Consider the following 25,574-nt stretch of genomic DNA (forward strand, 5'->3'; position numbering starts at 1 on the left):
CTTTTTTAAAAATGCCTGAATAGTATTCCATTTTGTACATGTACTGTATTTTCTTTCTCCACTCATCAGCTTGTGAACACTTAGGGCATTTGCATTTCTCAGCTATTGTGAATAATGCTTCAATGAACATGGGAGTGCAGATGTCTTTTTGACATTCTGATTCCATTTCCTTTGGATATATACTCAGCAGTGGGATTGCTGGATTGCACTGAAGTTGTATTTTTAATTTTTTGAGGAAATTCCATACTGGTTTTCATAATGGCTGTGCTAATTTACACTCCCACCAACAGTTTGTAAGGGCTCCCCTTCCTTCACCATCTCATCAGTGCTTACCATCTTTCATCTTTTTGATAATAGCCATTCTAACTGCTGTGAGGTGATAGCTTATTGTGGCTTTGATTTGCATTCCCCAATGATTAGTGATGTTGCACATTTTTCCATCTGTATATTCCATTTGTATGTTTTCTTTCGATAAATGTCTATTTAGATCTATTGCTTGTTTTTCAATTGATTTTTTTTCTTCTGCTTTTTATGCTTTGGGAGTTTGGAGTTCCTTATATATTCTAGACATTAACCCCTTTCTTTTTGTGTGTGTAAGATTACTGTATTTCCTTATAAGAGGAACGTTTCAACAGATTTTTACAGGTGTCAACCAATCTTTTGTCAAACTGGGCACACATCAAATCTAGCATCATGGAGTTTTATTGTGCAGTGAAACTTTAAACTATCAATACAAATGCCAGGATACTACATAAAACATCCACAGGAACGTTTTTCATCTTGTTTTTGAATAGTTCGCAAACATTTCCTACATAATCCAACATACAACAGAGAAATGGTACATCTTTTTCTTGCAATTTGTATACAATTGAAAAACATGAACATATATATTTATACAAAGTTAAACTAATAGATACTAGAAGGTTGACAGTTTAATAAAGTCTATAGGTGAGAAATGTAATAAAAATAATCAGAATTTATTCAGCATCTGCCACTTCCATAACCAAGTGCTAATTTGATTAATAAAACCCACTGCCAATTAGGCTTCTGGAATATACTTATTTTTTCAACTTGTAGTACTGCTCCCCACCCTGGTTCTTTACAACTATTAATATAGAAAACTACTGAAAAGTAGGAGGCAAGCACTTGCAAAAACAAAAATCTCCTCCAGCTTATTGTAAGCATGACATGTATGATGGAATTTCTCCCCAAGCAATGGACCCTGAAACCATCAAATCTTCAGAACTGAATTTGCCAATATATTTTGCCTGTATCTGAGAGATATACTGTACTTATTTCCAACAGAGGAGCTGAAAATCAAACTTAGTGTTTAGTTTAGGGGAGGGTTGGGAAATTCAGCCATTTCAAAATTGACTATTCTTTATTTAAAAAAAAAAAAGACCACCAAAATAGGTTCACTAAATTTATTTTAAAAATCATAAAATGTTTCTTACAAAAGAGCATTACATTCTGCACACTGCTCTGAACAGATGCTGGCGACATGTGGATGATTGTTACTTTCCTCCCTGTCCCACCCCCAAATGTTTACAGTGACCACACAGAGCAAGGTGTTCACAATAATTACATGGGGGGAATTTCCTTTTAAACCACCAACAATGAACAAAAATAAAATCCACTCACTCTGCTGTTTTAAAATTTCAATGTTAGTTTTTGCATGCCCTCCCCCCAACCCTGTTTGTAAGGAACTAAAACATTACATCTGGTGAACAGCAAAGATTTCACTACACTTCAAATGCAGAACACCTATCAAGCAGAGGAATGTTGGCTTTTTAAACAGAAGCAGATTAAAAAAAAAAAAAAGATGCAGGACTCCTTCAGTTCTTCACTAGTCTTAGAAAAACTTTCCAGAACACTGCTTCACACTATAAAAAAGAAAAAATATCTTGCATTAGAATCCTTCAACATCTGCATACTGCTTCACACTGTTCTGCAGCAAATACTGTGCATTCTGTATCTGGTCCTGTGTTCCTGTAATGGTAATGATCCGATCTTCGGATCCTTCTAAAGGCTCATCGATTTTGATAGAAACTCCTGATTCATGACGGATTTGTTTAATCTGCTGAGCACCTTTGCCAATAATAGATCCAGCCAGATCTTTGGGAATAGTTACTTGTGTAGTAATAATAGGTCCACCAAGATCACCATATGAGCCATGACCCCCTGCATAGGAATAATCATATCCAGAGCCACCCTGTGGTTCATACGACATCTGCCATTCTGATGGGCTTAATGTATCTATGGCAGAGTCCCAAGTTTCATCAGCACTGAAACCAACCATGCCATCATAGCGATCTCCAGGTCTTTCTCTTCTGTCACAGGCCATTAGATCTCCTCTAGGTGGTGGTGGTGGTGGTAAAGGAAGATTCCAAGCTCTGCTACCACCCCGGCCACCTCGACCAGGAGGAGGATGTGGTGGTCCCCGACAAGGGCTCATATCATCATAATCTCTTCTAGAGGGAGGCATGGGACACCCACCCCAACCAGGAGGCATTCTGTCAAAACCACCTCTTCCCCGCATGGGAAATCCTACAGGCCGTCCACTGGCGGTCATCAAACATCATTGTAAAACCACCATAATCGTAAGTTTCATCATAAAAATTGGGATCATAACGTTGCGCACCTCCTTTGACGAGAGACTCAGATATAAGGTCAAGGATGATCTTTGTGCACTCTACAACCCTATCAGACTTTCCTCCAATAAGAACAACTCTATCAGTGGAATGAGGGCAGCATTCTTGGAAAAGCTTGATTGTTGTCTGAGTGTTCTCTCGAAATTCTTTGATTTTAACACCTTTGACCCCAATAATTCCTCCTGCCAGACTTTGATGAATTAACAGTCTCAAATCACAGTCAAAGTCACTTCCTTTATAATGTTTGTAATTTAAGCATTCCACAGCATCAGATTCGAGCGGGAGCTGGCTGGTTGCAGTGGGTGATGGCAACTGCAGGCCCTCTTCCAAGGTAGGGATGATTTTCTTCAGAATTTCTCCAATTGTTTCAATATCAGCACTGATACTCAATATGCACTCGGGGCCACTGCTGTCTGGGACTGAAACACTGGCATTGTAGTCTGTACGGAGAGCCTTAATATTCTTGCCTCCTTTTCCAATCACTGCCCCAGCATTCTTGCTCTGAAGCAGAATTCGTAATTCAAACACGTCATCGGTGTTTCTAGATCTTTTAAATGCTTGCTCCTCTTCCATATCTTCTGCAGGACGTTTACCAAATTCACCATTGGTTTCAGTGTTGGGGAAGGTTTCTTCAGGCTGCTCAGTTTCCATTTTCTTGTATTAAATGGATACACCAATCTATATGCCGGAAACAAGTGTGATGAGGCAGAACGTTGAGGTCAGTGCCCAGAGTAGTGAAGGATCAAACCCCTTTCAAATAAACAGTTTGCAAATATTTTCTCCATTCTGACACTGCCACTGTCTTTTACTCTGATAATTGCTTCTTCTGTTGGGCAGAAGCTTTTTGGTTTTAGGTAATCCTATTTGTCTATTTTAGCCTCTTTTAATTTAATTTAATTTTTTTTTATTTTAGCCTTTTTTAACCTATGCTTTTGGGGTTATATCCAAAAACTCATTATCCAGACAAATGTCATGGAGCTTTTCTAAAAGGAGAAAATTTGAATCCATCACTCAGCTTTTCTTCCATGCTAAGTCTCTCTGATTTATGCCTAAGGTGGTGAAAAGATCAATATTAACATTGGGTCTCTAAAAGGTCTTGCAGGACTAGAAGGTCTTGTGTCCTATTGGAGCACAGCAGTCCATCCAAGGGGCTTTCTACACTGGGGTTCCAGCTGGACCTCATGGGGTATGAACAAGCAATGTGGAAAACTGAATGTAATAATTAAGTGTACACAAAGAACTACAATGAACATGTTGCAGTAGCAAAAGTACATATAAAATGCTACAGGGAGAGAAAGAAGGAAAAGAATCCTATGCTTGACAGTGTAGGCATTTTCACAAAGGAGGCAATGCAAGTTGCATCTTGAAAAAGGAATATGGATTTTTTTAGATGGGGAAAGAGGAGTCAGTCTTGCTCTTTTGTAACAACCCACTCTCATGGGAACTAATTACCTCTGTGAGGCTAGCATGATTCCCTTTGAAGGCACACCCTCAATGACCTCTCCACCTTACACTCCCCCCTTACCCCTTAAGGATTCCACCACATCTTAATGCCATCATGTTGGGAACCAAACTTCCAGCCTGTGAACTTTTGTGAGATGTACTCAGCCATATGCAAACCCTAGCACCTCCATACTGTGGCATGGTTCTTCTCCCATCCCCGGTGTTTCCTCCCTGGGAAGGGAGCTCAGAGAGTGCAGTGTCTGGCTCCTTGTGCCTCTAGCCCTCTCTTCCCCTTGGGACATGGGAGGACTTTATTTGGTTGGTAAGTCTGGGGAAAATAATAAGCCTGCTTGGTTTCATGATGCCTTTCTTCCATTTGGGAGCTACCTGCCCTCTGGAGACATGGGTTCTGCTTGATGCAAGTCCCTCTGGGTGGGGCTCCTCCACCTGTTGCCTGCCTGAGCTTGGGTTCAATTTTAGGAAGTCTATTTTCCCAAATGCACTAATGTCACACCTTGCTACTTGGCTGCTATCAATAAGGTAAAGATGATATTTTGATTTCTACTTTTGTTATTTTGTTTTATTTTTCAAATTGTTCAGATCTGGGCTGGGAAGTGTGTTACTTTTTTTTGAGGAGACTGCCTTATAGATGGAGTATGCTATTTGGGTTTAAACTCTGTCCTCTTTCTTGTTAGCACAGTGACTTTGGGCAAGAGGCAACCTTTTTAGGCTCCTCTATAAAATTGGAATAATGACAGTACTTAGTTATGAGGTTATTTGGGGGTTAGGTTAAAAGGATTAATAATACTGCAACATAGTCAATACATTTAGCTATTATGTATTTATGTACTTATCCATTCATCAAATTATATCACATTAGGACTTTTCTGAATGCTGTGGGTAAAAAAACAGAAAAATGGCTACTTTTTTTGTCACTGAGACCTTAATAAAGGAGATAGACATAGAACAAGTAAATAAATAATATATAATATAATTTCAGAAAGTGATAAATTCTATGAAATAAAAAAATCAGGGAATGGGGTAGGATGTGGAGAAGGAGCACTTTAGCCAGATGGTTAGGAAGGGTCTTTCTCTTGGTGAGGAGCTGTATCAGCAGAGGATCTGAAGAAAATATCGGGAGACAATATCAGCAGAGGATCTGAAAGGAGAATAGATTGATAGCACCAGAAATTCCAACTGCACCAGCAATGGCACTCACCAAGCCTTCAGCAGAGCGGCCTTCTGCTTCATGGAACTGAATGCTGGTGCTAATCTCATGGCGGCTATGGGTCGTTTTGTGTACAAACTCTAGGTTGGTTGCTGTGTTTTTCAGATGTTTTCTTGGCCAGGCATATTATACTTTTAGGGGTATGGGGGTCACTTCCCGATCAAGATTAATAAAGCACTGGGCCACAATCCATTTAGAAAAGGGAGGGGAGAGGGTTGGAAGAAACCGTCAGAGCTCTTCCCAGGGTCACATTCAGTAACCCAGCACTATAGATCCAGAGCTTTGGTTCAGACTCAAGTTAACAAAGAGTTAAACTCAAAACTTCCACTGGGGAAGGAGAGGCAAAGACCTTGCTCCATTCCCCACTGGGTAACAGAGAACTCATGGCTGCCAAAGGTTTACTGTGTTTTATTGGTTGTTCAGAGTAAAAATCATCTGTTGCTTGACTTATGGGTCTTATTTCTTTGACTCTTCTCTGGGTACTGAGTTTTTCAGGGACACATACAGGTTCATTGATATGAAAACACTTTCCACTCCCCCGACATTTTTTTCCTCTATTAATCAATCACACTGGGCTTTACTTCTTTAAAGAAAATACTGTGGTGGATTGACATGTCACCACTCCCAGTGCAGAGTAGGAGGCTTCAAAGCGAAGGTACAATCGCTCCCAGCACAGAGGAGGTAAGCCGTGTGGGTGCCAGCAGCACCCTCCCTAGTCAAAATGAGAAGACACATAAACAAGTCTCAGAACCAGACTTCCAGATCGCCTACAGCAACCCCAAAGGGAAACGAGATGGAACACTGATACTCAACCACCTGGACTTCCTAAACTAGCAACAAAAGAGGATCTGGAAAAAATGAAATCAGAAATAATTTCTCAGATAAGAGCAGAGATTGTACCCATAGTGCAAGACATGATTAATAAATCTAGACAGAACACAGATAAAAAATAGAGGAGCTGAGGAACATGATGGAATCCCAACATAGGAAACAAATGGAGTCCATAAAACAAATGCAAACAGATTTCCAGGAGATTAAAAACTCCACTGAAAGTCTACACAGAAGAATGAGCAAATGTGAAGATAGAATTGCACATATAGAAGATAAGATTGCAATTAGTGACCAGGAAAAGAAAAATTGCTTTAACATTGTAAGGGATGATGAGAAATCAATCCAGCACCTGCTAGACAATGCAAAGAAGAATACCATAAGACCGATTGGAATCAATGAAGAAACAAGAGAGAGTGCAGATGACATTAAAAAACTGTTCACAGAAGTGATGGCAGAAAACTTCCCAAGCAGGGGGAAAGAACTTGACATACAGATAAGTGAGGCATATAGGACTCCAGCTAGCCTTAATCAAAAAACATCTACACATAGGCATATAATAGTTAAGATTGCAGAAACCCAACAGAAGAACAAAGTTCTATAAGCAGTTAGAGAAAAGAAACAAAACAAATACAAAGGAAAGCCCATCAAAATCACAGCAGACTTCTCAATGCAAACCTTCAAGGCAAGAAGAGCTTGGAGTGAGGTATTGCAAGCCCTAAAGGAAAACAGCCTCCAACCCAGATTGATGTACCCTGCAAAACTATCTTTCAAAATTGATGGAGAAATAAGATACTTTCATGACAAAGAGCACCTTAGGAACTTCGTGAATACCAAACCAGCACTCCAACACATTTTAGACAATATCCCAGGAAAAGACAATGAAGATCATGACCCCAGGAAGCCCAGCAGAATGAATCCATCGGGCATGACAAGAAATTAAACTCAAAGGGGGAGAATCCAACATAAAGAAAAATTCACGACAATGATAAGTCAATATGTATCAGTTATAACCATCAATGTTAATGGTCTTAATTCAACAATCAAAAGAAATAGACTGGCAGAATGGGTCAAGAAGCAAGATCCAATACTTTGCTGCATATAAGAAAGACATTTAATTCAAAAAGAAACTCACAGATTGAAAGTTAGAGGGTGAAAAACAATTCTCCATGCGACAGGAACCTGAAAAAAAGCAGGAGTAGCTATCCTCTTTGCAGACCCAGTGGATTTCAAACCAACACTGACTAAGAGAGACAAAGAAGGACACTACATCCTTGTAAAGGGAACAATCCAACAGGAAGGATGACAATCGTAAATATCTATGCACCAAACACTAGTGCGCTCAACTATATAAAACAAATACTAACGGACATGAAAAGTCTAATTCAATAGTAGTGGGGGACCTCAATACTCCACTGTCACAAATAGATAGATCAACTAGACAAAAAATAAGTAATGAAATACTAGAACTCAATTGAACTCTTGAACAAATGAACTTAACAGATGTTTACAGAGTCTTCCACCCCACAAAATCAGAAAACACTTTCTTCTCAGCTGCACATGGGTCATTCTCCAAAATAGACCACAAACTCACACATAGAACATGTTTAAGTAAGTGCAAAGGAATTGAAGTTATCCCCTGTTATCAGACCATAGGGTGATGAAATTGGAGATCCATAGCAAAAGAAACTGTAAAAATTTCATAAACACATGGAAATAGAACAACAGGCTTCTGAGTAAACAATGGGTCACAAAAGAAATTAAAGAAGAAATCAGACAGTTCCTTCAATTAAATGACAATGACAATACAACATATTGGAATCTATGGGACACAATGAAAGCAGTCTTATGAAGGAAATTCATAGCAGTGAATAATCATATTCGGAAAACAGAACAAGCCCAATTAAACAACCTGATGCTGAGCCTCTAGAAAAAGAAGAGCAGGACAAACCCAAAGCCCATAGAAAGGAGGAAATTACAAAGATCAGGGCAGAAATCAATGCAATGGAGACTAAGAGAAAAATACTAAAAAATCAGTGAAGCCAAGAGTTGGTTCTGCAAAAGAATAAACAAAATTGACAAACCCTTAGCCAACCTGATCAGAACAAGGAAAGAAAAGGCCCAAATCCATGCAATTAGGAATGAAAAAGATGAAATTACAATGGACCCAGCAGAAAGCCAGAGGATCATCAATACCTACTTTGAGAACCTATACGCCAATAAGATGGAAAACACAGAAGAAATGAATAGATTCCTAGATACATATGAATTACCAAAGTTGAACAAAGAAGACCTACAAATTCTAAACAGCCCAATATCAATCAATGAAATTGAAAATGTAATAAAAAAGTTATCAACTAAGAAAAGCCCGGGCCCTGATGGCTTTACCACTGAATTCTACAAGACATTTAGAGAGGAAATACTGCCACTGCTGTTTAAACTCTTCAATGAAATTGAAAGGGAAGCAATACTGCCAAATTCATTCCTGGAAGCAAGGATCACCTTGATCCACAAAGGAGAGAAAAGACCCAACCACAAAAGAGAACTATAGGCCAATCTCACTAATGAACATAGTTGCAAAAATCCTTAATAAGATACTGGCAAATAGAATGCAGAAGATCATCAAGAAGATCATACACCCTGACCAAGTGGGATTCATGCCAAGGATGCAGGGATGGTTCAACATATGCAAATCAATAAATGTAATACACTATCTCAATAGAGCCAAGGACAAAAACAATATGATCACCTCAATTGATGCAGAAAAAGCATTTGACAAAATCCAACATTTATGATAAAAACCATAAACCCAGCATTTATGATAAAAACTCTACAAAAAATTGGAATAGATGGTCTCTACCTTAATCTGATAAAAGCTATCTATGAAAAACCAACAGCCAATATCACACAAAATGGTCAAAAACTGAAATCTTTTACACTAAAATCAGAAACAAGACAAGGATGTCCACTATCACCACTCCTGTTCAATAGAGTTTTGGAAACATTAGTCATGAGAAAGAAATAAATAGAAGAAAGATAGGAAATGAAGAAGTCAAATTGTCATTATTTGCAGATGACATGATACTCTATATAGAAGACCCCAAGAACTCCACCAAAAGTCTTCTAGTCTTAATAACCAAATTCAGTAAGGTAGCTTGATACAAGGTCAACACACAGAAATCAGTAGCTTTCCTCTACACAAACAACAGACTCACTGAGAGAGAAATAGGGCAAATGATCCCTTTCACAATAGCATCCAAAAAAATGACATACCTAGGAATCAGTCTAACAAAGGAAGCAAAAGACCTCTTCTCTGATAATTATAGCATTCTGAAAAGAGAGATTGAAGAAGATATCAGAAAATGGAAAGACATCCCTTGCTCCTGGGTAGGAAGAATCAACATAGTGAAAATGGCCATACTTCCAAAACTGCTATATAGATTCAGTGCAATCCCAATTGAAATCCCAGCAGCATACTTCAAGGACCTTGAGAAAACAATCCAAAAATTCATTTGGAACAAGAAGAGACCCACAATAACAAAAGCAATTCTAGGTAACAGAGACATGGCAGGGGGTATCACAATCCCCAACCTGCAATTATACTACAAAGCTACTGTGATAAAAACAGCATGGTATTGGCAAAGAAACAGACCTGAGGACCAGTGGAACAGATTAGAAGATGCAGAAACAACTCCAGACACACTCAGCCACCTCATCTTCGACAAAGGAGTCAAATGCCTCTACTGGAGGAAAGATAGCCTCTTTAATAAATGGTGCTGGAAAAATTGGGTTTCAACTTGCCAAAGGCTAAAACTAGATGTATATCTCTCACCATGCACTAAACTAAAATCTAAATGGATTAAAGATCTAAATATTAAAACAGAAACACTAAACCATCTGGAAGAGAGTTTAGGAAGAACTCTTGAAGCCATTGGTGTAGGAAAAGATTTTATGAACAAAACCTTAGTTACCTGTGAACTAGCACAAACAATCAACAAGTGGGATATCTTCTTACTAAAAAGCTTCTGCACAGCAAAAGAAACAACCAACCATGTGAAACGACAACCCACAAAGTGGGAAAAAAATTTCACCAGTGATCCCTGAGACAAAGGTCTACTATCTAGACTCTATAAAGAACTTAAAAGAACAGACCTCCCAAATTTAAAGACCCAATCCAAAAATGGGCATCTGAAATGAACAGACATTTCTCAGACAAAGAACTAGAAATAGCAAATAAACATATGAAAAAATGTTCAACATCACTGGTCATTCGAGAGATGCAGATGAAAACAACACTGAGATTCCACCTCACCCCAGAAAAATGGCTGCTATCATGAAATCAACCAATAATAATTGCTGGAGGGGCTGTGGGGAAAGAGGAACCTTTCTCCACTGCTGGTAGGAGTGTAGACTGGTTCAATCACTGTGGAAATCAGTATGGAGATTTCTCAAAGAACTAGGACTGGAAGTCCCATTTGACCCAGCTATTCCCCTGCTGGGTATCTTCCCCAAAGAATTAGAAGAGTCATTCCACAGTGATATATGTGCACCCATGTTCACAGCAGCACAATTTGTAATACCTAAAACTTGGAAACAACCCAATTGCCTATCAGCTGAAGACTGGATAAAGAAAATGTGGTGTTTTGATAGAATGGAGTATTACTCAGCCATAAAAAATGAGGAATTAGAAACATAGCTAAAGGGATGCACATTGAGGCGATACTCTTAAGTGAAATAAATAGGACACACATGTAAATACCGAATAGTTTCTCTAGTGTGAGAAACTGAAAGTGTAAATAAGGACTAAAAGGTATAATAGATAATGTGAAATAGGAAGAAAAGGGGCAAAGAGGAGGGGGAAGTGGGAGGGGTAGAGGAAAGGAAAGAAGGGAATGAAATTAATATGAGAAAATGAAAAAAATGGAAACAAAGTCTTTGTAAATAGGGAGGGATGGAGGGTTTGAAGGGAGGGCAGGGGAAGGGGAAAAAATAAGAACCAAGAGAGTATGTAAAGATGCATATCTCCAGTGATGAATGTCATTATGTTGTACACCTAAAATGTACCAATAAATTAAAAATTTTTAAAAAAGGATAAACTTGAGACATTTATAGGTAGATTGATGCACATAGAGAAATATTTTTAAGTGAAATAAATCAGACATGCTTGTGTAAAAAAAAAGAAAATACTATGAGCATTTGGAGAATGAAAATCTACTAACTGAACAATACAAATACTCTAACGAGCGGTCTGGTAAAACTGTCCCCAAAATGTCTAAATTAAAAAAATAACTAGCTAGAGAATTTCTACTAGAAAAACACATACTAAGTATTAGCTGAGCAAGTAAAGGGGGAAGAAAACTAAGATTAATTAAGCATCTACTGTACAGCAGTCTTAGTGCTAGCCATTTCATATAAAATATTGCATTTAATTTTTACAACATCTTATAAGATTACTCCCTTATTCTGTAGATGAGGAAACTGGCTCAGTGAAATGTCAGTTAGAGTCCCAATCTGAGTCCTAGACTGATAACTACAGATGGGCTCTTCCTAAGATACTATTTTTTTGGTAGACTGAATAGTGCTCTAGGTTTCTTCTACATTTTTCCAGTCAGGCCATACTACCCCATCTCTAACATTTTCTTCCAGTTCCAAACTTTTATGATTCAATATTATGGAGTAATTTTTAAATATTTACAACTTTCTCTTTTAAAATATGTCCATACATTCTTTGGTACTCCCTTTAAAGATGGTGCCTTTATTCCATTTCCCTTCAGAACTACTGGACTTAGTGACTGACTTCTAATGTATGGCATAAGGTGGAAATGACTGCATATGACTTCTAAGACTGGATCATAAGAGGTAATCCAGCTTCCTACTTGTTTTTTGTTAGATTTTCTTTGTTCTGAGGAAAGCTGGCCATGTTGTAAGGACACGTAAGCTGCCTACTGAGAGGTCTGCATGAGGAACTGAGGCCCTTTGTCAACAGCCATGTGAAGGGACACTACTTAAGCCTTCAGATAAGACTATAGGCTCAGCCAACATCTTGACTGCAACCCTATGCACTGGTGATCAACAGCAACTGCGAATTAATGAATGACTATTCTCTTAAGCCACCAAATGATAACATACAATGACACACGGGCCAGGCATAAAATCAGACAAGGTATTAAATAAAAATATTATGTTCAGCCAGTCCCAGCACCCAGAAGGAAGCTCCCCGCCTCCATCCCAGGGTCCTAGGGCAGAGAAGCTGAGCCAGTCTCAGCACCTGGAAGGAAGCTCCCCCACTGCCATCCCAAGCTCCTAGGTCAGAGAAGCTGAGCCAGTCCCAGCATCCAGAAGGAAGCTCCCCCACCGCCATCCCAAGCTCCTAGGGCAGAGAAGGTGAGCCGCGTGGGCACCAGAAGCACACACACCCCCGCCCCATGGAAATGAGAGGACACATAAACAAGTCTCAAAAACAGACTTCCAGATCACCTACAGCAACCCCAAAGGGAAATGAGATGGAACACTCTGATACTCAACCACCTGGATTCTCTGAACTTGCAACAAAAGAGGATCTGGGAAAAATGAAATCAGAAATAATTACTCAGATAACACCAAAGATTTTGCTCATGGTGCAAGACATGATTAATAAATCTAGAGAGGACAAAGATAAAAAAATAGAGGATCTGAGGAATATGATGGAATCCCAACATAGGAAATAAATGGAATCCATAAAACAGATGCAAACAGATTTCCAGGAGATTAAAAACTCCATCCAAAGTCTACACAGAAGAATGAGCAAATGTGAGGATAGAATTTCACATATAGAAGATAAGATTGCAATTAGTGAGGAGGAAAAGAAGAATTGCTTTAAAATTTTAAGGGAACATGAGAAATCAATCCAGCAACTGCTAGACGATGCAAACAAGAATAACATAAGACTGATTGGAGTCAATGAAGAAACAGGAGACAGTGCAGATGACATAAAAAAACTGTTCACAGAAGTGATGGCAGAAAACTTCCCAAGCAGGGGGAAAGAACTTGACATACAGATAAGTGAGGCATATAGGACTCCAGCTAGCCTTAATCAAAAAAAATCTACACATAGGCATATAATAGTTAGGATTCCAGAAATCCAACAGAAGAACAAAGTTCTACAAGCAGTGAGAGAAAAGAAACAAATCACATACAAAGGAAAGCCCATCAGAATCACAGCAGACTTCTCAATGCAAACCCTCAAGGCAAGAAGAGCTTGGAGTGAGGTATTTCAAGCCCTAAAGGAAAACAGCCTCCAACCCAGATTGATGTACCCTGCAAAACTATCTTTCAAAATTGATGGAGAAATAAGATACTTTCATGACAAAGAGCACACCTCAGGAACTTCATGAATACCAAATCGGCACTCCAAAAAATTTTAGACAATACCCTAGGAAAAGACAATGAGGATCACAACCCCAGGAAACCCAGCAGAATGAAACCATTGGCCCTGACAAATTAAATGCAAAGTGGAAGAATCCAACAAAAAGCAAAAGTCATGACAAGGCTTTTAAAACTTTTAACTTCATCTCCCTAATGAGTGTATAATTCAATCTTATTATTGTACTGATTAGTATTTTTCTAATTCTAGAGTTGCACACCTTTCCTTGTGCTATACTGGCTATTTATCATCTCCTTATGTCTACTTTTCAATTGGGTTGTCTATTATTGAGGTCTAAGAATTCTTTATATATTCTGGTCATAGGTTATATGCATTGTAAATATGGTCTGTTTAAGGACTACTTTTCATTTTAATGATGTCATTTAAAGTTCTAAATTTTGATGGAATCTCATTTATCAATTTTTTTCTTTTATACATCATGTTTTTTGTATCCTAGGTAGTTCTTGCCTACCCTAAATTCATAAATATTTTCCCTTATAATTTCTTCTTAAAGTTTTATACTTTTAGGTTTTCTTATATAGGTTCATAGATCCCTTCAAATTATTTTCAAGTATGGAAAAAAAGGGTTGAGGTTAATTTTTTATATACCGATACAAGGTGTTCTAATGCCGTTTGCTGAAGACACTATCTCTTCCTTGGCTCTTGAATCGAGTTTATATTCTATAAAATGCTAATGTTAACTAATCTTTCAAAACTCAGTGGACCATATATGTGTGGTTCTATTTCTAGATTTTCTGTTTTATTCCAATGATCTATATGCCTTTCCTTACACCATCACTGCCTTGATTACTATAGCTTTAGAAGAATTCTTAAAATTGGGTGCTAAACGTCTTCCAACACTGTTTTTGTTTTTGTTTTTGTTTTTGGCTTTTCTGGGTCCTTTGTACTCCTACTTAACTTTTAAATTTCAATATCCAGTTCTTCATTTATAGCAAGTATACACAGACCTGAATTTTGATATATACCTTGTGTTTTCTAATCCTGCTAAATTCAAGTACAAGTTCTAGGGGCTCCTAGAGATTTCTTAGTATTTTCTCTGTAGATGATCATTTCATCTATATATGAAGATTTTCCTTCTGCCCTGCCAATCCTATCCTAATTGTATCATTTTATTGCCAGACTATTTTGGTGGGGACTAGGTTTCAAAGTTTAATGGACAGATAAAGAGTAAGCATATCTGCCCTTGTTCCCCACCTTAAGGAGAAAGCATTGTATCTTCTCTGTTCATACAAGGTGCTCTCACTGGAAGTATGGAGTACATGTCTTTAATTTGTTGAGAAGTTTCTGTTCTCCTTCTAGTCTCCTGATAGCTTTTACCATGAACAGCTGTAGAATTTAGTCCAATACTTTTTCTCCAACTAGTGACAGGATCCTATGGCTTTTTCCTTTCCTCTGTTAAAATGATGACTTTTGGGGATGGATCTTCCAATGCTGAACCAACACTGCCATCCCTATAACAAAACCACTTTCTACATCCTGCCAGATTTGACTTCCAATAGTTTGTTTTGTTAAACAAATTTCTATCTATGTTCATACTTTTTTCTTCTATTATCTTTATCTAGTTTTAGGATTAGCCAATGTTGAGTTCCTAAAATGAGGGGAGAAGTGTTCCTTCTTTTTTCTGCTTTAATTGTTTGATATAATTTATCAGTTAAAATGTTTATGAGCCTGCTGTTGTCTTATAGGTAGGTTTTCAAGCTAGGAATATACTTTCTTTAATAGGTGCTATTCAAATTTTATATTTCCTCCAGAGTTAGTTTCATTAATTTGTCTTCCAAGGTACTTCTTAGAAGTTGTCAAATTTATTTCAAAAAAAGATTTTTGTAATATGCTTTCTATATCCTTTTAAATTCTGTAAAATCTGTGGTAATGTCTCCTAGATCTTAATAGTGTAATTTAAAAAATGTATAACTGATAGTGCGTAACAGGAAGAAAAGGTCTAAAAGAGCAGGGGAATTGGGAGGGGTAGGGGAAGGGAGAAAAGGGAAAGGAAAAAATATGAGAAGAGGAAAAAAATGGAAACAAGATCTTTGCAAATAGGGAAGGGTGGAGAGGGTGAAAGGAGGGCAAGGGAAGGGGAAAAAAAATAAGAACCAAGATACTCATGTAATGGTACAAGATCCCCATGATGAATGTAACTGTATTGTATACCTAAAATGTACCAATAAAGTTAATGGGGAAAAACATTTTAAAAAGTAAAGAAAAAAAGAATTATGTTCAAAGAAGATATACTCAGGATCTGCACTAGTCAAAAATTAGGAGAAGAAATGAGAAGGAAAAATTTACAAAGTCATCTTATGTGCTTGTATCACTTAGTCCCCTAAGTCTAAAATAATGGGCTAAATAATATTGTTTATGCTGAGAGGCTCTGGAAGAGTGAGAGAAGACTTGCCATAACCACTTGGGTGAATTATTTTTGGTTATTTTTTATTGCATCGATCATAGACTACAAATCTGGATAACAAGAAAGAAAGTATAATAAATAGTATTGGTCTTCTACTCCATTTCAATTTTAAAGTCTAGCTGGATGGCGTCTGGAATGTAGAATATCAGAGTTGGAAGCAACTTCAAAACCATCTTATCTAATATTTTCTTTCATATGAGATTTTAGGAATAAAACTGCAGCAGTTACCCCTGTGGCATGGCCATCTGTAGGCCCAGCCTGAGTGTGCAGACCCTTTGCTTCTAGACCAGGGCCTGTGCTTCTGCTGAAGGCTCCGAAGACACAAGCCACCAAGGAGATTTCTGTAGGGGTATTTACCTGAGCACAGGCAACACAGGGGCTGTAAGTGTTTCTACTGTTTCTCAACAACTCTTTTTTGTCACACTTTGTAATGTGTCTTGATAGGCCTGTTCTTTGATCATAGGGAAGCCTTATAGATCATTGTTGTAAGCTAAGAATGACTCAGATTGGAATTGATCACAGCAATGTGCATATTAGATAAACATGGCACAGCTCATAAAATGCTCCAGAATCTCTGATTTTAATGGGGATTTGAGAAAGGTGGTCTTCTTACTACTAGAAGATTTACTGCCTAAGAAAGGCATTTTAGAGACAGTTATTATGAAACAACAGTGCCTCTGAAACAGGATCCAAGGCACACTAGATTCATGTTCACTGCCCATTGTAATTGGCCATTGATGATAAATCAAGTGATAATAAGGTAATGCCTTAGTTATTTTCCCTGTTGTAGGGACAAAATACCTGACACCCAAAACATAAATGACAGTTTATTTTGGCTCACAGTTTGTAGTGGTTTCAGTCCATAGCCAGGTGTCTATGAGGCTGGGTGGCATGGTAGAGGAGAAAGAACTTGTGGCAGGGCTGCAGGAAGCAGAGAGATCAAGGGAGAAAGGGGTGCAGAGAGACCCTTCCACTGGAGGCCACACCTCCAGTCACCTACCTGCTCCAACTGGGCTTCACCTTCCAACATCACATTTAGCTACAAACTCATCAGGGGGCTAGTCCACTGATGGGTATCATGACCCAGGATCCAGTCCCCTTCCCAAAGGCCCACCTATAAGTGCATGAGGTTTTGGGGGGATTCTCATTATAAACTATAACAAGTGGAGAGTAATGATCACTGGAGCCTTGGAGACACCACTAACTTTCTTATCCTCAGTTCTGATCTCTCAGCAATTCTTGTTAGCTCTAACGGGGTTTATTTACTCATCTTCAGAATTTCAAGAGCTTTTCACTGTACTCTATCCCACTGTCACAGTCCTGGTCAAATCTACATCATTTGTCAGTAAAATAAATGGCATTCATACTGCAGTTGCTGGGTTACTTCCAACCCATCTTCTAGTCCCCTTGTTGCCTGTAATCTATTCTCAATCACTGCTGAATGAGCCTATTAAAGGTTAGGTCAGATCTCTGTTAGAAACTCTTCATGCCTCCCATCTCACTCAAAGCAAAGCCAAAGTTTTTTCCCATGATCCTCCGGGCTCTCCACAGCCTGCCCAGTGACACTCTGCCCTCTTCTCCTCTCTCAGTTTTTAACTGTTCTGGTACATGTGTCTCCTTATTTTTCTTTAGTAGGCCAGACACACTCTCGTTTTAAAGCCACCTTATTTAAAATTTCAGTTCCCTCAACTCAATATCTCATATTCCAATTCCTTGCTTCATTTTCCCCCTTATCACTGTGAAACATGCTCCAAATCCAACTTACTTTTCTAGATTGTTGGTTTTACACTGGTCCAAAGGTGGCAACATGATGGCTAAGAGAGCAGGTGGTTGCAGTAGAGGTGGTAAAAACAGGCTGGATTTGGGATACCTTTTGGAGATCACTCTGACAGAAATGGGGCTAGACATGAGATTGAGAAAAGAAATCCAATGCCTTTGGTTGATGAGAAAAGAAAGAAATCTGACAGCTTTGATTTTGACCTCAGCAACTGAGTGGATGGTGGTACTATCTTTTAGGGTGGGAAAATTGATTAAGAATGATGATGTTTTTGATTGGGTCAATCAGTAGTTCAGTTTTAGTAAGATTAGTTTAAGATGCATATTAAACATTCAAATATATATGTAGTATCGATGTAGTTATATGTACAAAGCTGGACCTCAAGGAAGGTGGTGTCTGGACTAGAGAAATAAATGTGGATGTCTTCAACGTACGGATGATATTTGAAGACATGGGACTTTGTGAATCACCAGATGAGAAAGTGTAGCCGGAGGAGAGATTTACAAAAGATTCCTGGAGCAATGGTCACTTTAGACACTGAGTTTAGGAAGAGCTACATCCTGCAGGAAAGAGGACATTGTTTTAGGAGTCAAGTCCATGAAGAGGAGGGCAGGATGGGAGACAGTTTGCCAGGGCACATGACTACAGGTGTAGGAAAGCTTATGGCATTGCTTCCTCCTGACTGCATCTGTATTTCTCAATGAATTATATGACAAGGACTTCAGTGGAGAGTTGGATGGGAGGGGATGTTGGGAATTTGAGGATTGAGGGAAGGCACATAATAGTCATCTTGGGAATTAGCTAATGAATTTACTAGTGAAGTTTAGTTGTCAGACAATGTTGAGTGCTCACTGAAGAGTTTGTTGTAAATTTAGAATGAGTCCTGATAGGATGGTTGTGATTTTTCTTCAGCACTGTTCGTTGCTTGGGTGCAGGGCTATAGTAAGCAGTTAACTGAGTTCAGAAGGAGCTGGGATGGCTACAGGGGGAAATGAGTTGTTACCCCATGGATATAGTTTCAGTTGTGCAAATGATGAAATTCTAGAGATCTGCTATACAACACTGTCCCTGTAGTTAACATTACTGTATTGTGCACTAAAAATTTGTCCAGAGAGTAGATCTCATGTCAAGTACCACAATTTAAAAAAAGACATAAATACCAGCTCTATATAACATCATATGACACTAGATTTTGCCCCTGAGAACATGGATAGTAGTACAGTCTTGCTAGATGAGAAAGTGTCAGCCATTACTACCACCCACACACCTTTTTGGCCAATTTCTTCCTTTATTACAAGCTCATAAATATGCACATGATTACTCTGTAGCAATTTCCCAATGGCTATTCTCTAGTTTTCAGACCAGGAGGGGGCTACAATAAAAGGTGTTGGCATCTTGTTCAGAACTTTCTAGAATGAATTCAACTACACGTGTGAATTCTTGAGTAGCAGTTAATGGTGGCCTTGAAGGGAACAGTTTCGCTGTGTATTAGCTCTTCATTGTTCTGTGGACACTTTCAAGTGCCTTCCTAAAGCTCTTCAAAATCTATGCCGAAAACAAATTACAATTTTCCTTTTTAAAAATTCCATGCTCAACAGGATTTCCAGCTATGCACTGAGCCATGCCCAGGAGAGCCTGTACTTTGGACAGGCTGCAGACAACAGCCCATCCATATGGGTACCCAAGAGGACTCAGATTTTCTGCTTACTCCAAAGCCAGTAATGATTCTAATACTGATAAATGGTCAGGTATTAATAATCCATTATTTGCAGTAAACAAAACAATCAACTTTCTCCTGTGGTCTCCTGTAAGGAGCTGGCCCAAGACGGAAAGGAGTCAGGAGACTTGGTAGCCATCTCTCTGGGGCTCTGGGATGCAAAGTTATCTGGCTGCAGTGCTGAGGAAAGGCTCAAGGTTTACGATTCTTGGCTTCCGACATGGTCAATGGTCCAAATTCTGAAAGATTTTTTTTTAAACAACTGATTAACCATGATAAGTAAGTTGAATTAAAAAACGTTTATCTGGCTTCCCATGGACAGTTAGGATATTGACTGGGAAACAGTGAGACATGATAGGAATAATAACATTAACTAGGATTGTTTCATTCCCTGGAACCAGTGAGCACCTCTGCAGAAGAAGCAGCCTGGTCTTCTCACTTTCATAAGGATGGTTACGTCCAAGCCAGACAGCTGCAATGGACACAAGGGAGACAATTGTTATGCAAAGAAGTATTGATTTCCTCACCCCCTCTAGACGTGTATCCGATGGATCGAAGTTCCACTCCCAATTCACATTCAAGGAAAGAAGACTAAGTAAGCTTTAGAAAAATCATCATAAAATCTTGCTAATTTAAATGTCTATTCTTCATTCTGTTTAACCTAACAGCGTCTTCCTAAGTTGCCATGTACTTTTCTGTTTCATTTTTTTATTTAGGGTATTATTCCCCTCTATGACATTTAATTTTAAATGTTTTGAATTAAATGATTTAAAATATAATTTTAATTGATTTTATAATTTTTTATTGCTTTTAGGTGATACTTGGGATAACATACTATTTTCGAGAAATTGTTCCAAACTTTAAAAACAGGAGAAGAGTTGGGGTTTTGTTGGGAGAGTGCAATGAGGGAGATAAGGCAAGATGATTGTGAATGTTGGAGAATGAGGTGGATCCTGGCCTTGAGGGTGGGCAGTGAGAGCTGTGCAGACTTGAGGATGTGGAGGACAGGGAATGTGTGGCTCGGTCAGTGGATCAGCCACTTCAAAGAGGGGTGCTGGAAGGACAGGATATGGTCATTAGGGGGTGGTTTTTGTGCGATTGAGCTTTCAGAAGTGTTTATATCATACTGTTGTACTCGGTACAGTGAATGAAATAGACACTGATGACACATGATACTGAGGGGAAATGAAAATGAATTAATACCCAATTAAATGACATAATGTGTCAGATGGTAATAAATGCTATGGAGAAAAATAAAGTAGGGAAAGGGAATAGGAAGTTCTGGGGAATATCACAATGTTGAATGAGGTGACCATGGAAGAAATCACTGTGTAGGTAGAAAGGTTGGAAGGAAGGGATGAGCTGACATATAGATATCTCGGAAAGTACAGTCCAGGCAGAATGATAACAGATGTGGCATGGTCCAGTGGCTGCAATGAACTGGCTAAGGGTACAGGGACAGAAGAGGTCAGAGAGATAATGGTGGTGGTCAAAGATGGGTTGGATAACATTTTCTTTTGAGTAAAATGGAAAACTACTGGACGTTTGAAACAAAGACAAAACTTCTACTTCAAAGGCTCACTATGCTTGCTGCATTGAGAGGGGACTGAGGGAGGACAGGACAGAGGAGGGAGATTAGCTAGGAAGTTTTTGCAAAAGTCCAGGTGAAAGATGATAGCTAGGTCTCTGGTTGTGGCGCTGGAGGTAACGGAGGTAGGTCAGAATCGAGATACTTTGTGAAGATGGAGCCAAATGGGTTTGGCAGGGTGCCAGATGTAGGATGTGAGCTAGGAAGAGGAGGCAGAGATTCTGAGAATTCTGACCTGGGCAGCTGAGATGTTGAAACAAAAATTTACTCAGGTGGAGGAAATGGAGGAAACAGGCCATTAGATTTGGTTGAAGATCAGGTTTTGGTTTTGCTCATGTAGGGCTGAGATTCCTCTTAGAATGCTAAGTACAGATGTGGAATAAGCAGTTGGATGTATAAGACTACATTTCAGGATTGAGCCTGGGTTCAGTTCTATTTTATACTGAAGATAAAAATTTACAAGGTATCTCGAGCCATGAGACCGTACAATATCTCTAAGGGAATGTGCACGGATGGAGGAGAAGAGACTGAATGCTCCAAGGGGATTTCCCATGCTTGGAGGCCAGGGAGATGGGGAGGAACCAACAAAGGCTCCTGAGTAGAGAATAAGGAAAGTATGGTGCCTGGGAGCCAAGGGTGGCCACTGTGGGCAATGCAAGGGCTAGGACACGATGCCCCCGTGAGTAGATGACTGGGAATGGGTGCAGGAAATTGGTGCTGATCTAAGGCAGGTGAGGAGCTGAGTGTCCAGATGTTGGGTGACTCCAGGACTGAGGCAGGGATGGTGGTGGAGAGGGAGGGAGGGAGCCACATGTTGACGACACTGTGATTCCGCTGGCTGGGGACAGGAGAGGACAGCAAGAAAAGGCTGTAAAATACAATGATTCATTATAACCAAGCAGAGATTTTTGAAGAAAAAAAGACAGATATCCATGAAGTTTGGAGGGAGAACCTGGTGAGAGTCACCCCTCCCAGCCTCGGGGTGCCTGAGATGGAAGTCTTCAGCTGAGAGGGCTGCTGGAAATTGTACCCTCTGAGGAACATCCAGGCCTCCCTTTGCAGAAAGATATGTGTGGAAGCAGAAGAAGATATGAGAGAGTTTGCTGATGATGGTAAGCTCCTAGGGCACAGAGGAAGGGTTTAGAAGGAGAGGAGGGTTTGGACATAGGGTTGGACTAGGAAATAACCTGTATGGAGAGGGATGATGTGCTGGGGCACTGCAATATCGTGGGACAAAGGCCTAAGGAGGATGCCCACTCACTCCACAGTCGATTAGTTTTTAGGAACTTGACTAAGTGATGTGATTTCTCTGAGTCCGTTTAATAATAGTGCAAAATAGCTGGATGTTTGTAATCATCCAGGCCTCTCAAGAGGGATTTTGATACTTTAAATAAGATTTTGGCAGAAACAAATATAGAAGAGATAATAATGGGTCTACAATTCTTTCAGGTGTTGTTAATTGACATACATCATCAATCAATCCATCAATCATCAATCAATAGTAAGCATCTCTTACCTCAAAGTGTATTTATTGAGGGACAGGATTATGTTGCATACCAAGGGGAACACAGTAGAATAACAGCACCTGACAGCAATGAGACTACAGTCTAATGCGACATCAAATTAATCCAGATAAATTACCGGGCGAGTAATGGAAAGTTAAGTCTCCACTGTGCAGTGTAAGAGTAAAGTGAATCCAGCGAATGGAGAAATGATCTCAATTGGAAAAGAAACTCAGGAAAAAGAATCTCACCTCAAACTGCAACAAAACAAGAGTGTTGAGAAGAACTGATCTATCCTCATTAGTAAGGGAGAGGATGGAGGAAAGTGACACTGGCTGAGAATCCACCTTTCTGGGTGTTCAGACTGTTAGTGCATTAAGCCCCATAAAGCAGGTTTGGGGGCACCGCCATCCATGGACAGAGCAGCTGGAGGGCAATGAGTAGAGATCACTTGTTTAAGGTCAGACAGCTGCTAACAAGGGAAGTTGGGTTCTGAACCTTGATCGGTCTGATCCGAGGTCATGTGCAGGAGATCACCCCCTGCAGTCTGATGTTTATTATAAGCTAAATGTGTCACAGGTATTGTACCAGGGATTGGAGTTGTCCTGCCGGCATTCGGCACTGACAATGGCATGCGATGCAGCCAGTCATGAGCTATGTCCCACGAATGAAACCAGGCAGTGCTATTTTGATTCTTGGGTTAGCCTTAGAGGCTCAGGATGAGCATCAGAAGCTTGATGTGATCAGCTAGGGGGACAATATTCACTTCTTGCGGTAAAATAGCTCTTCCACGCCGAGGCTCTCTTTCAGTTGGTGTTACGTTGTTCCATGTTCTTCTCTTGAACAGCTATGTGGACGTGGAAGTGAGAAGAGTGAGGGGTAAAAGACAAGGCAGAGGAATTATTACCATAAACCAAGCTAAGGAAAGCCTGTCTGCCCTAAACCTACCCTTTATGGAATGAATGGATCTAAAGACACCACATAAATAATGTTTTGGTATTATTCATTCCTTTTTTCTTTTTAAGAGAATAAGAATCACTGTGGTTCTTTCTGAAACATAGACACATATGTATCCTTATAAACCCACACTATAATCTGTCAAATAGCCAACTGCCCAAACTTCATTTGACAGATGTGGAAGGTGAAACCCAAAGATTTTACTGCCTTGCAGAGAACGCCAAATGGAAAGAGTCAATTGGTATAAATACGGGCTTCATGACCTCAAATTCATGGGGTTTGTTTCGGGCAGAACTATCTCTTTGTCATTATGTAAGAAGGAAGAGATCAGTCCAGTGCAGCTTTTTAGATATTGTGTCTCTCTGAACTTGAATGCTGATAGGGTAATTGGGCAACTTATCTAACTTTTATAACCTAGTGTATCTAACCAAATATTAGTAAGCACGTAAAGGTGTTGTTTTGAGGAGTGAACGAGGCAATGCATGTAATCCTTTAGCTCAAATCTTAAGATTGCAGTTAATAGTTTCTGTATTACTCTCTTGCATCTTCACATAGAGTAAATGGCTTAATGAATTTAAGTGAACTAACTTAAGAATTTAGTGTCTGTCCCACTAACTGGATTTGGGGGGACAAGCTTTCATCTTTGCATCTTCAGTACCTATGTAGGGTTGTGCTTGCCACACAGCAGGCATGCAGTGGATGTTATGGAATGGCATAGAGTCCTGCTCCCTCAGCATGCTGCAATTCCTATATTCACTTTCTATGGAGGTTTCCAAACAAGTTAGGAAGAGATCTGAGGGCAGAGGAAACATACATTCCACAATCCCATTTATAGTAGGAAATAATCTTGGATACAAGTCTTCAACGAATCAGCCTTTACTCAATATCTGAGCCAAAATGCAAGCAACAGTTTGGGTTTAGACGTGGTAATCTGGGTTAGATAGAACGATATTCATTGCTCTGACATCCATGTTGTGTTGTTAGGGAAATCTCGGAAAGAAATACACAGAGACACAGAATTCGGATAAAATAATAAAATTTCTTCTCGCGAGCGGACCGGCATGCCAGAAACCAGTCTGGTCAATATCTGCGCCCTTTGTTCAGCATTTCCCTTTTTATAACCTTTTTAGCCATTATCTCATCCCTAGTGGTCTTTGATATGTAAATACAATTCCAGTTCCTATTTACAAGTCACAGACAGAAGATAGGCCATATACATTGTAAATTCACCCTGGCATGGTAACTTTGTTAGGTTAATGAAATTACTGGTTAGAGTCAGATAATCTTCACCTTAAACAAAGAGTTACAGGAAAAGCAAATCTTAAAAGAACACATTACTTATTTTGCTTCTACAACTACCTTAATATTCAATCTATTAAGTTATCTAAAACTTTTCCACATCATTGTGGAACATACAGCTCATGTAGTTAAACTGCAAGGCTCCTGGCTGCCCTCATGGGAGAAGAAATGGGGAGTTTGAGCACAGAGGTGCTCACTGCATGCAAGGTAAAAACATTTCTATTCAGCACCACAGAGCATCCATTTCAGTTGAGGTCTCACTCTGGGATTTCCTCTTCCAGGCAAAATGTAGAATATGCACATTCAGAGAGAGAAAGCTTAGAGAGGGTGGAAAGCTCGATGTGCAAAGCTACGGGGATAAAAGTCCTTCCTAGGACTGCAAATGACCAGCAGCAATGCCTGGTGAGAGGGAGAGAGCAAATATTTTTAAAAATACAGTTAGCAATAGAGTGTCCTTTACCTGGACTTGAAGCTGTTGCAGTCACAGATGAAGAATTTCCTTCAAATCTTAATAAGAGCCATGGAGCAAGGAAGATCAAGGCTGGAGGAGCCCAGAGGACAGAGGAGCCCAAGCAACAGGTAGAACAGAGGCTCAGGAGAAGGCCAGACAAGATCACTCCACAGATGCCCAGGATTGCCACTTGTCACCAGAGAGGGAACTGGGACCCCATTGTGAACCTTGCTGTATGCATTTGGGATCAAAGCCTTTAGACAGGTAATTATATTAGCTGGAATAATGGGATAACCTGAGAGTAAA

At 39.4% G+C, this 25,574-nt stretch overlaps 1 pseudogene; it reads right to left on the reverse strand.

Moving 5' to 3' along the window:
• Positions 1-684: 684 nt before the first annotated feature.
• On the reverse strand, positions 685-3,388 carry LOC101709663 (heterogeneous nuclear ribonucleoprotein K pseudogene; annotated as a pseudogene).
• Between the last annotated feature and the right edge of the window lie 22,186 nt (positions 3,389-25,574).

This window comes from Heterocephalus glaber, unplaced genomic scaffold (assembly GCF_053883595.1).
Source record: "Heterocephalus glaber isolate CG9 unplaced genomic scaffold, H.glaber_assembly_v1.0 deba00000347, whole genome shotgun sequence".
Taxonomy (NCBI): domain Eukaryota; kingdom Metazoa; phylum Chordata; class Mammalia; order Rodentia; family Bathyergidae; genus Heterocephalus; species Heterocephalus glaber.